This window comes from Bombina bombina, chromosome 8, assembly GCF_027579735.1.
Source record: "Bombina bombina isolate aBomBom1 chromosome 8, aBomBom1.pri, whole genome shotgun sequence".
Taxonomy (NCBI): Eukaryota; Metazoa; Chordata; class Amphibia; order Anura; family Bombinatoridae; genus Bombina; species Bombina bombina.
Genome location: NC_069506.1, coordinates 307098780 through 307112091, shown reverse-complemented (window position 1 = coordinate 307112091; position 13312 = coordinate 307098780).

Below are 13312 nucleotides of genomic sequence, written 5' to 3'. Positions count from 1 at the left end.
CGGTGACGTCATCACATTATTGTGCGTGACGGCACCATGCAAAACGGGAAGCCCCGGCGATGCCTGTCACGCTACAGGCACGATCACCGGGGTAGGAGTGGGTGGGGGCCCCCAGATCTCCCTCAATATGGGAGAGTGCTAGTGACGGCTCTGAGCCGTCATTAGCACCAGAGTGGGAAACTCTGTGACGGCTCAGAGCCGTCATTAGCACTCAAAGGTTTAAAATGCTGGTGCACAGTGCATACTTAAATACAATTTTCAAAACAGCTATAGTTTTTATTAGAAGCATTTTTGGTGATACATGAATATTACAAAAATGCTTCTATCCAAAAGTGAAATGCAACCACGTTGAGTCTAATTTTGGCTGGAATGTCCCTTTGAGATGCTTATGAAGGCTTTAACACATTGCTTTGACCTCTCTAGCATCCTAAGGGGTTGATTATCACATAATATATGAATTGATAGAAATAATGGTACACATTGTTTAACAAACCAAGCTAACATATTGCATTCTATTAGTTTCATATTAGTATATAAAATCTGACCAATTATTGCACACAATAAACTGTATGGATCTAGAAATGAATAATCCTTTACCTTATTAAGTGTAAGTAAGGGATATGTGCAATGTTAACACAGAGAGGTGACACTGTGAGATAGCAATACAAATATGTTTAATAAAACATACCTTAGCTTTTATTCCCTTGATATGAATCTGTGTGCTTTATAAACAAACACAATTTAATTTACTGTTAGCAACATGTAAATTCTTTTTGTTAAATTTGTCAGCACAAGTTCATTTTCATAGATGTAAATGCATATACTGCTTGGTTGTAATTGTCTTATCTTGCAGTTTTATTAAATTGGGCTAATTCAATATTTTATTACAGAGCCAGATTGAGAAACAATTATATTTCTAAATTAAAGAATTATAATCTAAGGGAATTAAAGCTAATATATGTTTTATCACCCACTGAGAATCGGTTTACAATCACACTAGAGGTGACACTGTCCATGTTATTTAATATATGTCTTTTTTCTTTAACTCTTTGTCTGCCTCTGTGGGATACAAAATATTGCTATTTAGCAACTGCATCTTTCATTGGCAGCCAAGGGGTTAATGGTATTGGTAATATCCTCCAGTTAGTAGATTACCCTAACCTAGTAGCAAACAGCAGAGACAAACAGCACTGAAAGAGCCACATACCTGTGTATCCCCCTCCTTCCTTTCCAAAAACCACTCATCTATCCCACATCTGTGCCAGTTTCTAGAAGCTCACAGCGAGATGTAAAAAAAAAACGATGATAGAAAAACACCACTTACCTAGAAAAAAAGAAGAAGAAAAGACAAAGTTGAATTAAGGGAAAAAAATCTTTGTAAAATTCTTTCAGATTAACAAGTTCAAATGGTCTTTTAACTCATAGGACATGTACAGAATTAACCCAAACCAATCTGCAGGAGCAATAGGTGGCTTTTTCTTGCCCTTTGATATGGCTTGGCTGTGGCTGTCCTTGGTCAGAAACTTTTGTAACCAACATACATAAAAAAGATCAAGAAAACTGTAAAGGGAAACCGCAGAGAAAAGACACATGAAGGGTATTCTAAAGGATAAAAAATACACATAAACATCAAAGTCTCATTTTCTACCTTGAGTTACAATGTTTTTAATCATGGAGCATTTTTTTTGTTCTGAATCATCTCAGGGGGTTATTATATCTTCTTATGCTTGCCAGCTTAATCCCCCGGCTTCAGGAGAGGACTAGCTATGCATTGTAATTGTTCCCTGGGAGTCAAGAGGTTAACAGATCCTTTGCAGAGCTTCCTAATTCTTTATTGTAAGAGAGTCATTTCCAGATCTGAGCATTGTAGTGCAGCACGCTGCTCCCATAGGGTCCCACTTTATAGTAATTTGCCTGCACACTGTACCTTCTTACTGTCTCAGAGAGCACTCCATCATAGTCATTTCCCACACATTATATTAAAGAGTCAATGAACTGAAGTAAGTAGAACCACTCACTTTCTATGCATGCATCATTATTTTTAATTTATGTTTAATTCCGTTTGACTTTTCTAGATAAAATAATTTTTTTGAAGGGCATAATAAGAAAAAAAAATAACAGATTGCAATTATTTCTATTTTTTGAGAAACAATAGTGTCTCATTCATTTTAATACAGTAGTTGGTGATGTGAATTCAAATTGTTCAACAGTGCTGATAAACTGCAGGTACAGGTGTGTTGTGGAATGCAGAGAGCTGCTATTTTTTTAAAGACAGACAGAGAAATAGATGATAGATAGATATATAGTTGATATAGATAAATAGCTAGAGATAGATAGATGATAGATAGATAGATAGATAGATAGATAGATAGATAGATAGATAGATAGATAGATAGATAGATAGATAGATAGACAGATGATAGATAGACAGATGATAGATGATAGATAGATAAATAGATAATATATAGATATATAGACAGGCAGGCAGATGGACAGACAGACAGAGTAGATAGATGAGAGGTAGATAGATGATAGATAGATAGATAGATAGATAGATAGATAGATAGATAGATAGATAGAAAGAAAGGTAGATAGGTGATAGATAGATAGACAAACAGACAGACAGACGGATAGATAGACAGATACTGTAGATGATAGATAGATAGCACTTTTTATTTAAAACATAACTTAAAGGTGTCATTAAACAAACATTACAATAAGATAGTTAAAAATAAGTATCAAATCATTTTAAAGATCAACACGCTTCTCCGAAAACAGAACACTCAAAATAACATAACATGTAGATGGTCTCCAATTCAAACAGTATAAAACATTTAGGGCAATTACAACAAGGGTAATGATTATCCTCATTAATGCATGAACCATGATTAGAAAATATACCAAAGAACTGGTGTCCTTATATGATTGGTCAGTCACTATTCATGTCTCTGTGTGGCATTTATTTTAAAAGGCTGTCTATTCATTTGTGTGCTAACCCAAGTAAATCACAATGATCACACAAATCTATTAACCTGTCTCAAAATAAATAAATGTATTGCTCCCCTGGCAGCCTTACGTAACACTCTTCAGCTCAATTAGAGAACAGTTGGGGCTTCGGCCCCTTGTTACACATAATTCACATCACCTAGATTACAAGTTTTGTGTTGCGGCTTGTAACGCTGAAAATATGGCATTTTCAGCGTTAAAACAGCAGCGCCGCTAATTACGAGTTTTGCAGTACGGCTAAAAAGCGAGCGTAACAGCCTAAAAGGACAAGTTCTGTACCGCTATCTAAAATCCGTAGTTATGAGTTTTACGCTACAAAGCTGTAACATAAAACCCATAACTAAACTGCTACAAAGTGCACTAACACCCATAAACTACCTATTAACCCCTAAACTGAGGCCCTCCCACATCACAAACACTATAATAAATGTATTAACCCCTAATCTGCCGCTCCCGACATCGCCACCACTAAAAATTAATTTTTTTTATTAACCCCTATTCTGTCGCTCCCCGACATCGTCACCACTATACTAAAATGATTAACCCCTAAACCGCCACCCTCCTGCATCAAAAACACTATTTAAATATTATTAACCCATAATCTGCCATCCGCCCACACCGCCGCTATAATAAACCTATTAACCCCTAAACCGCAAGCCCCCCACAACAAAATATACTAAAATAAACTATTAACCCCAAAACCGAAAGCCCCCACAACAAAATAAACTTATTTAAACTAGTAACCCCTACACCTAACGACCCCTAAATTTATATTAAAATTACAATTTTCCTATCTTAAATTATATTAAATTAACACTTACCTGTCAAATTAAAAAAAAAATATTTTAAACTAACAATTAAACTATTATAATTATTAAACTAAAATAAACTAACTACCAATTAAATAAAACTAAACTACCAATAAAAAAATCCTAACACTAAAAGTACAAAAATTAAAAACTAACTAAATTACAAAAACAAACACTAAATTGTGAAAAATAACAAACAAATTATCAAAAATAAAAAAGAATTACACCTAATCTAATAGCCCTATCAAAATAAAAAAGCCCACCCAAAATAAAAAAAACTAGCCCACAGTAAACTACCAATGGCCCTTAAATGGGCCTTTTGTGGGGCATTGCCACAAAGATATCAGCTCTTTTACCTGTAAAAAAAAATGTAAACACTCCCCCACAGTAAAACCCACAACCCAACCAACCCCCCCCCCAAATTAAAAAACTATCTAAAATATCCTAAGCTACCCATTGCCCTGAAAAGGGCATTTGTATGGACATTGCCCTTAAAAGGGCATTTAGCTCTTTTACTGCCCAGACCCTAAACTAAAAAAAAAACACCCCAAAAAACCCTTAAAAAAACCTAACACTAACCACCAACGATCCACTTACAGTTATTGAAGTCCCGCTTGAAGGATCCATCTAGCCGGCAAAGTCCTCATCCATGCAGCAAGAAGTCTTTATCCAGGCGGCCTCTTCTATCTTCATCCAGCTGGCGAAGTCCTCATCCATGCGGCAAGAAGTCTTCATCCAGGCGGCCTCTTCGATCTTCATCCAGCCGGCGTGGAGCGGGTTCATCCTGAAGACATCTGGCCCGGAACGTCCTCTTCATATGGTCGCCACCATACACTAAATCTTCAATGCAAGGGATGTGATTCAAGATGGCGTCCCTTACATTCCTATTGGCTGAAAATTTTTAATCAGCCAATAGGCATTAGGGCTGCTAAAATCCTATTGGCTATTCAAATCAGCCAATAGGATTTAAGCAGCTCTCGTTCTATTGGCTATATCGACTTCTTTTTGGAGTAAAAGAGTTGTTTATCTAAGGGCAATGCCCTACAAAAGGCCATTTTAATGGCCCCCCAAAAGGCCCTTTTAAGGGCCCCTGGTAGTTTGGGGGTGGGGGTTTGTATAGTGTTAGGGGGTGTTTGTATTCTTTTTTGGAGCCAAAGAGCTGTTTATCTCAAGGCAATGCCCTACAAAAGGCCCTTTTAAGGGCCCACCAAAAGGCCCATTTAAGGGCCCTTAGTAGTTTGGGGGTTGGGGGTTTGTATAGTGTTAGGGGGTGGTTGTATTCTTTTTGGAGAAAAAGAGCTGTTTATCTCAGGGCAATGCCCTACAAAAGGCCCTTTTAAGGGCCCCCAAAAGGCCCTTTTAAGGGCCCTTAGTAGTTTATTCTAGAGTAGGTTTTTTATTTTGGGGTGGTTTTTTTTAAGATTATTAGAATAGGATTATTCTTTATTTTTTTGGATACTTTTTTTTTGTAAAGCTAGGTTTTTTTTTTTTTGCAGTGATAGTTTTTTTTTATTTTTTGTAATGTTAGGTTTTAGTGTAAAGCAGCTTAGGTTTTATTTCACAGGTAAGTTTATATTTATTTTAGCTAGGTAGTTAGTAAATAGTTAATAGCTATTTACTAACTAGTCTACCTAGTTGAAATAAATACAAACTTACATGTGAAATAAAAATAAAACCTAAGCTAGCTACAATATAACTATTAGTTATATTGTAGCTAGCTTAGGTTTTATTTCACAGGTAAGTATTTAGTTTTAAATAGGTATTATTTACTTAATAATTGTAAATTTAATTTAGATCTAATTTAATTATGATAAAGTTAGGGGGTTAGGGTTTGGTTTAGGATTATGGTTAGGGTTAGGTTTAGGGGTTAATATAGTTTAATTTAACTTGTTGCGATGTGGGGGGCTGGTGGTTTAGGGGTAAATAAATGTAGTATAGTGGATATCGGGAGCGGCAGATTAGGGGTTAATAACTGTAGGCATGCGTCAGCGATGTTGGGGGCAGCAGATTAGAGGTGTTTAGACGTAGGTTTTATGTTAGGGTGTTAGGTTTAAACTGTATTTTTATTTCCCCATAGACATCAATGGGGCTGCGTTACAAAACTTTTGTTTCTGTGATCGTAGGTGTTAGTTTTTTTTTGACCGGCTCTCCCCATTGATGTCTATGGGGAAATCGTGCACAAGCACGTCTCAGCAGTGCTCTGATTGTGTGCAGTAGGGAGCTCAACGCAACCATATTGCACGCAAAAGGAAATTAAATAACGTAACTTTTGTTGTATTCATTAATTTCTCTATAGCGCACAAAACTCGTAATCTAGGTGATAGTCCGTAAAAAAAGCCAACATTGTGATGAAAATGTAATTCAAGAAAGAATTAAAAAATTAATCCTTATGCAGACTATCTCTTTAGAGACTTGAAAAAAATCCTAATACAGACTATCTCTTCAGGAATTTGAAAAAAAAATGGAAAATTACAATTTCACATGGGAGCTTATAATAAGGTAATGAAAATTAATGAATGTGCTGTGGTTATTTGTTAGAGCTCATTTCTGTCCAAATAAGCTTGTCAGTACTGAACCTACCTTAATTCATAATTTTGTACCTAGTAACCCTTAAAATATACTTTATACTACATTTTTATAAATGTCATGGCATTTATAACACTTAATTATTAATTTATAGTGTATGTTATATTAGAAATGACTTTTTAAATGAGAACAAAAATGTAAAAAATGGAACAAGCTAAAAATAAACACAGATACCTAATTTTTACTGTTTATTATATTTTTCTAAACAGCTGGTGTTGGAATTCATTATTCAGACCCTGCCTACTAGACCCCGGGGGAAGAAAAAGAGATGAATTATTAGGTAGATGCAAGAGTGAGTAGTGTGGAATTGAAAGGGTAAATATATAAATAAACAAGAAAGATAATGAGTGATCAAGTAATGTGAGGGATGGGATAGGATGGAAGACTGATGGGCAAGGAATAGACATGAGTAGGGAAATTAGGGATTTAATGTGAAAGGAAAAAAATGAATTGGTAAGAAATAAAGATGAATGGGCAAAATGAGGAATGGAGATGCAAGAGGAAGGATTGTAAATGGGAGGGGAAATACAAGTTCAGAACGTATGTATTGGAGAGAAATAAGAATGGACTGGAGAAAAATAAACATGAGCAGTAAATCATGAAGTATGGAGATGACATAGAAAAATGTTGTGTGGGTAACAAATGGGAAGGAGGAGAATAATAAATTGGAATAGGAGAGTAATGACTTTCAGAGGAATAAGTATGAGCAACAAAACATGAAGTATGTAGAAGGCATTTGAAGAATAATAGATTAGTAAAACGTTTAGGGAGGAGGAGAGGAGGACAAGGACTTGGGATAGGTGAGGAATGAACTGGAGAATAATAAATATGGGTAGGGGAAAATAAGGTATGGGGATGACAGTAGAATAATTAAGGATAGGTAACTAATAGTGAGGAGAGGAGAACAAGGACTTGGTATAGGTGAGGAATGAACTGGTGAATATTAAATATGGGTAGGGCAACATGAGGTATGGAGATGACAGTAGGAGAATGATGGATGGGTAACTAATAGGGAGGAGAACAAGGAATGGGGACAGGAGAGGAATGGACTGGAGAATAACAAATATGGGTAGCGGAACATAAGGTATGGAGATGACATTAGAAGACTTATGGATGGGTAACTAATAGAGAGGGGCAGAACAAGGAATGGGAATAGGAGAAGAATGAACTGGAGAATAATAAATATGGGTAGGGGAACATAAGGTATGGTGATAACAGTAGAAGAATGATGGATGAGTAACTAATAGGGAGGAGGTGGAGAATAACAAATGGAGATAGGTGAGGAATGAACTGGAGAATAATACATATGAGTAGGAGAAAATGAGATATGGAGATGACAGTAGAAGAATGATGGATGGGTAACTAATAGGGAGGAGCAGAACAAAGAATAGGTTTAGGTGCAGAATGAACTGGAGAATAATAAATATGGGTAGGGAAACATGAGGTATGGAGATGACAGTGGGGGAATGATGGATGGGTAACTAAAAGGGAGGAGGGGCATAACAAAGAATGAGGATATGAGAGGAATGAACTGGATAATAAAACATATGAATATGGGGACATGAGGTATGGAGATGACAGTAGAATAATGATAGATGGGTAACTAATAGGGAGGAGGAGAAGAATAAGCAATGGTTATAGTAGAGGAATGAACCGGAGAATAATAAATATGCGTAGGGGAACATGAGGTATGGAGATGACATTAGGAGAATGATGGATGGGTAACTTATAGGGAGGAGGAGGATAATAAGCAATGGTTATAGGAGAGGAATGAACCGGAGAATAATAAATATGCGTAGGGGAACATGAGGTATGGAGATGACATTAGGAGAATGATGGATGGGTAACTTATAGAGAGGAGGAAGATAATAAGCAATGGTTATAGGAGAGGAATGAACTGGAGAATAATAAATATGGGTAGGGTACCATGAGGTATGGAGATGACAGTAGAAGAATAATGGATGGGTAACTAATAGGGAGGAAGAGCAGAACAAGGAATGGGTTTAGGTGAGGAATGAACTTGATAATAATAAATATGGGTAAGAAAACATGAGGTAAGGAGATGACAGTAGGTGAATGATGGATGGGTAACTAATAGGGAGGAGGGCATAACAAATAATGAGGATATGAGAGGACTGAACTGGAGAATAATAGATATGGATAGGGGGACATGAAGTATGGAGATGACAGTAGAAGAATGATATATGGGTTACTAATAGGGAGGAGGAGAATAAGCAGTTATAGGAGAGGAATGAATTGGAAAATAATACATTTTGGTAAGGGAACATGCGTTATGGAGATGACAGTAGAAGAATGATGGATGGGTAACTAAGAGGGAGGAGGAGAAGAACAAGGAATGAGGAAAAAAGAGGAACAAAATGGAGAATAATAAATAGGAGAGGAGAACAACGCATGTAATGGGAGAGAAAGACAGATATGAAATGGGCAAGAGTAGAGTAGAATAAGGTAAGTGAAGGATTGTGTTGGAAGAAGATCAAAAATAAGCATTAACAAGAGAGCATAAGGAATGGTGGTGTTATGCACATACAGAATATATTCACACATGCATATATATAAGTTCACCAACACATTTAAAGCGGTTAAATGGATGTTATATGCATTAAATAATATATAATTGCTTTTGAGGATGTGCCACTATATCACAGGTTTATGAATAACTGTTTCCATATCATACTTTACAAAACTAGCTGCATAAAACCTAGATATTGCAATGCACATCAGTTGTGTCTACTGAAAGCAATAATGGAATCAATGAATTGTGTAGTTGGTACAGAGGGCTCCATCTGCAAGGTTCTAGGTTTTGCTATGGTCAGACTCAGAGGGGCTGACCAGGACTATAAATAACAACTATGGTAAAGGGACATTAAACACTAAATAAATGCTAGATAGAAAGATGCATTCAAAGAAAAGATTAGTCTGAGAATAACGTAGATTCATTTTTTAAAGTTTAATCAGCTGTTTAAATATTGACAAAATAAGTTTAAAGTTTCAGTGTCTATAAAACAATGGGAGCTGCCATGTTGTAACCTTCTCTGCTGTGGTCAATTAGGGACAGTTATAAATAGGTGACTAACGTGTGCAACCAATGTCTGTGTATTGATTGGTTCTCAATAAAATGTCTGTGTATTGATTGGTTCTCAATAAAAACGGAATAATAATAGTAATAAACAATAAAAAATGAAAACACTGAGTGATATTTCTAAATATATTGATTTCCCACCTACTGTCAGTATTTAAAATGGAAAACAATCCTTTGGTTCTGAAAGATAATGTGACCGATACAGTGCAACCTTCTTTGGCAACAAAAGTGTTAATTAAACTATCCAATGCTCTGAAACAAACAAGCTCAAGTTCTGTACAATAAAATAACCGCTTCTGCTCATATTTATTCCAGCTCTATATTTCATATGAATGTCTGCTTCTACTCGTTTCCAATGCGTTATTTTTGTTTGCTCTGACATAGAAATGATTCAGTCATGCTATTGTACAATATATCACTGCACATTTAATCTTCACAGACCATATAAAGCTGCCACCATTAGTCCTAGTGTTTGTGATGTTTAAATCCTGCTATTAGATACATAGGTTACAGTGAGTCTGCTACACAGGAGATTAATATCTGGAGGACTTGCAAAATCAATAAATTATTGTTTGGATTTAAAAAATAAAGCAAAATAAAATTGTTCTGAAAATGTTGGTTAAGTGAGCCAGCGGTTTGAGAGCAAAAAATAAATAAAAATAGAGATCAAAGTTCTCAACTGCTTTAAAGGGATATGGATTTTCATGAACGCCATAGAGCGTGTAAGCTCTAATTTAGGGCCATATAACAAGTTGAGTGCAAAATATTGCCTGCATATCAAAGCTCAATACTTAGAGAGAGCAATTGAAAATTAAAATTTTATTCTCTCTTTTATTTTCTCCTGCCTCCTACTGGGAGTGTAATTTCTTCTGCTTGATATGTTTACATAGCTTTATAGCCTATGCTTAAAGGTACACTGAACCCAATTTTTTATTTATTTTATGATTCGGATAGACCATGCAATTTTAAACAACTTTCTAATTTACTCCTATTATCCTTTTTTCTTCTTTCTCTTGCTATCTTTATTTGAAAAGCAAGAATGTAAGTTTAGTAGCCGGACCATTTTTGGTTCACAACCTGGGTTGTGCTTGCTGATTGATGGCTAAATGCACCCACCATTAAACAAGTGCTGTCCAGGGTCTGAACCAAAAATTGTCTGGCTCCTTAGCTTAGATGCCTTCATTTTCAAATAAAGATAGCAAGAGAATGAAGAAACATTGATAATAGGAGTAAAGTAGAAAGTTGCGTAAAATTGCATGCTCTATCTGAATCAATAAAGAAGAAATTTGGGTTTAGTATCCCTTTAAGTATAGAAACTTTCATTATAGGTAGGGAAACCACTGGCAAAATCAGCTATTTCAAATTCTGATATAAAGGTAAGTGATCTATTTATAAACAATTTAATACACTCCAACGGGTAAAATGGACCATTGGGATCAAAGGGGGAGAAAAAAATAAGGTAAACTCTCTCTTTAAGTCTTCTAAATATTGATATCCAGCCCTATGTGTTAGGAAATTGTCTATCACGTTTTTTATAATCTTATTTGAGTGAAGAAAGGTAGAGAAATAGCCCCACTGTTTAAATAAAATACAATTAAATATATTCTCTGTTTTAAAATGTATATTCTTTTATTTTGAAACCCCTAACCCAAAACGTACATCTTTTATAATAACAAATTTCATATAATTGTTCTAAACTTTAAAAGCGTCAATACCAAGGGAAATGTATAATATAAATGTAGGTGATATTCTATTCCTTCGGACACTCATTAAATCCTAAGGGAATTGGCTAAACAAAACCTTTTTCAGATATCAATTTATGATAGCAACGGAATTTTTAGTTGCTGACTCAAACGCTATATTGATCTTAGACATAATATATACTGTGTAGCCTCAGGCTCCAATACATGATATGGGCAATGGGCTCTGGGGAGGTGAAAGCTCTTCAACTATAATATCAGGTTGCTGACCAGTGGTAAAAATACACATGTAGACTGTGTTATTTCATTTGCTGGCGTTAAAATTTCTACTTTATTGCTGTCAGTCATTCAATACAGAAAAAGCATTGTTTTCCCGTAACAAGCAAATGTACCTAGATACCTAGTGGCAGAAACTGTTTTTCACCATAGCTCTAGATGCTAAAGTAATAAGTGGTTTTTACTGACCACAAATCAAATTGTATTCGCATATACCGGATCAGAACCCAGGCAGCCACCTAATTGACTCATACGTTTTACATGGCTATATTTAAAACATTTTTTTTTAACCCAATGGCCCCAAGTTATCAAGGTCTGTCGGACCTGATCCGACAGTGCGGATCAGGTCCGACAGACCTCGCTGAATACGGCGAGCAATACGCTCGCCATATTCAGCATTGCACCAGCAGCTCACAAGAGCTGCTGGTGCAACGCCGCCCCCTGCAGACTCGCGGCCAATGGGCCGCCAGCAAGGGGGTATCAATCAACCAGATCGTACTCGATCGGGTTGATTTCCGGCGATGTCTGTCCGCCTGCTCAGAGCAGGCGCCTCCAAGACTTCACACGTGCTGCTCCTGTCCTCTGGAACTCTCTACCCCGCTCCATAAGACTGTCTCCACCTTGTATAGCTTCAGACGCTCCTTGAAAACCCACCTATTCAGAGAAGCGTACCATCTCTCCTCCATCCCTCATCCATACCAAACTAATACATGAACTGCCTGACTCACTGCTGCAACTACAACCGATGTGACAAGCTACACCAACCTTATGTCTCTGCACCCTAAACCTATAGACTGTGAGCTCTCCGGAGCAGGGCCCTCTTCCTCCTGTGCTAGATTTGTTTAGTTTTGTTATGTTTTGTATTGTAACACAAATCCTTATCATTGTATACCCCTATCATTGTACCCAGCGCTACGGAATTTGGCGGCGCTATACAAATAAATGATAATAATAATAATGTGAAGGATATTCTCAGTGCACCAGCATTTTAAAAACTATGCATGCTCAGAACGCCAGTGGGGCTTGTAGCAAGCCAGCAATTAACAAATTGAGTAATTTCATGATGGTACAAGCACCTTAGGCTTTATGAGAAAGTGCTGTATTTAAAATGCTGGTGCACAATGTATACATAAATACACTTTTGAAACAGCTATAGCTTTTATTAAAATAATTTTTGATAATACATGTATATTACAAAAATGCTTCTATTCAAAATTGAAATACATCCATGTGGATTTCAATCTTGACTGGAGAGTCACTTTAAGCTTTTTTCCATGACAGCATACTAAGATAGGCTGAGGAGTGTGCACGTGTCTTGAGCACTATAGGGCTAAATGTATAAATGTATGTAGCTTTGGATACCCTGTGATGCTGGCACACTTATTACAGACTGCAGCTTCTTAACCACTCCACAACCTTAGAAATGGCAGAATGAATCCATCTCGTTTTTGATAAAAAAAACTAGATCTGCTCAGCTGGGGAAAGGTCGGCACAAAAAGTGTCTTCCACTCTAGCCCTAAATGCTAGAGAACAGGTTCCTTGGCTGGGAACATTGTAAACCTGTTCTATGATACATGTGACCTATGTTTAACTTTGTTACAAACATTGTTGAAAATATTGCTGTTTTATCAAAAGAGAAAGAGGTAGAGTTGATAACAGAAGTAAATTAAAGAGGTTTTTAATAACTTAGGGGCCTATTTATTAAAGAGCGAGTGGACATGATACAATGTACCGTATCATGTCCGACAGACATCGATGAATGCCGACAGCATACGCTGTTGGCATTTATCATTGCATAAGTAGTTCTTGTGAACTGCTTGTGCAATGCCGCCCCC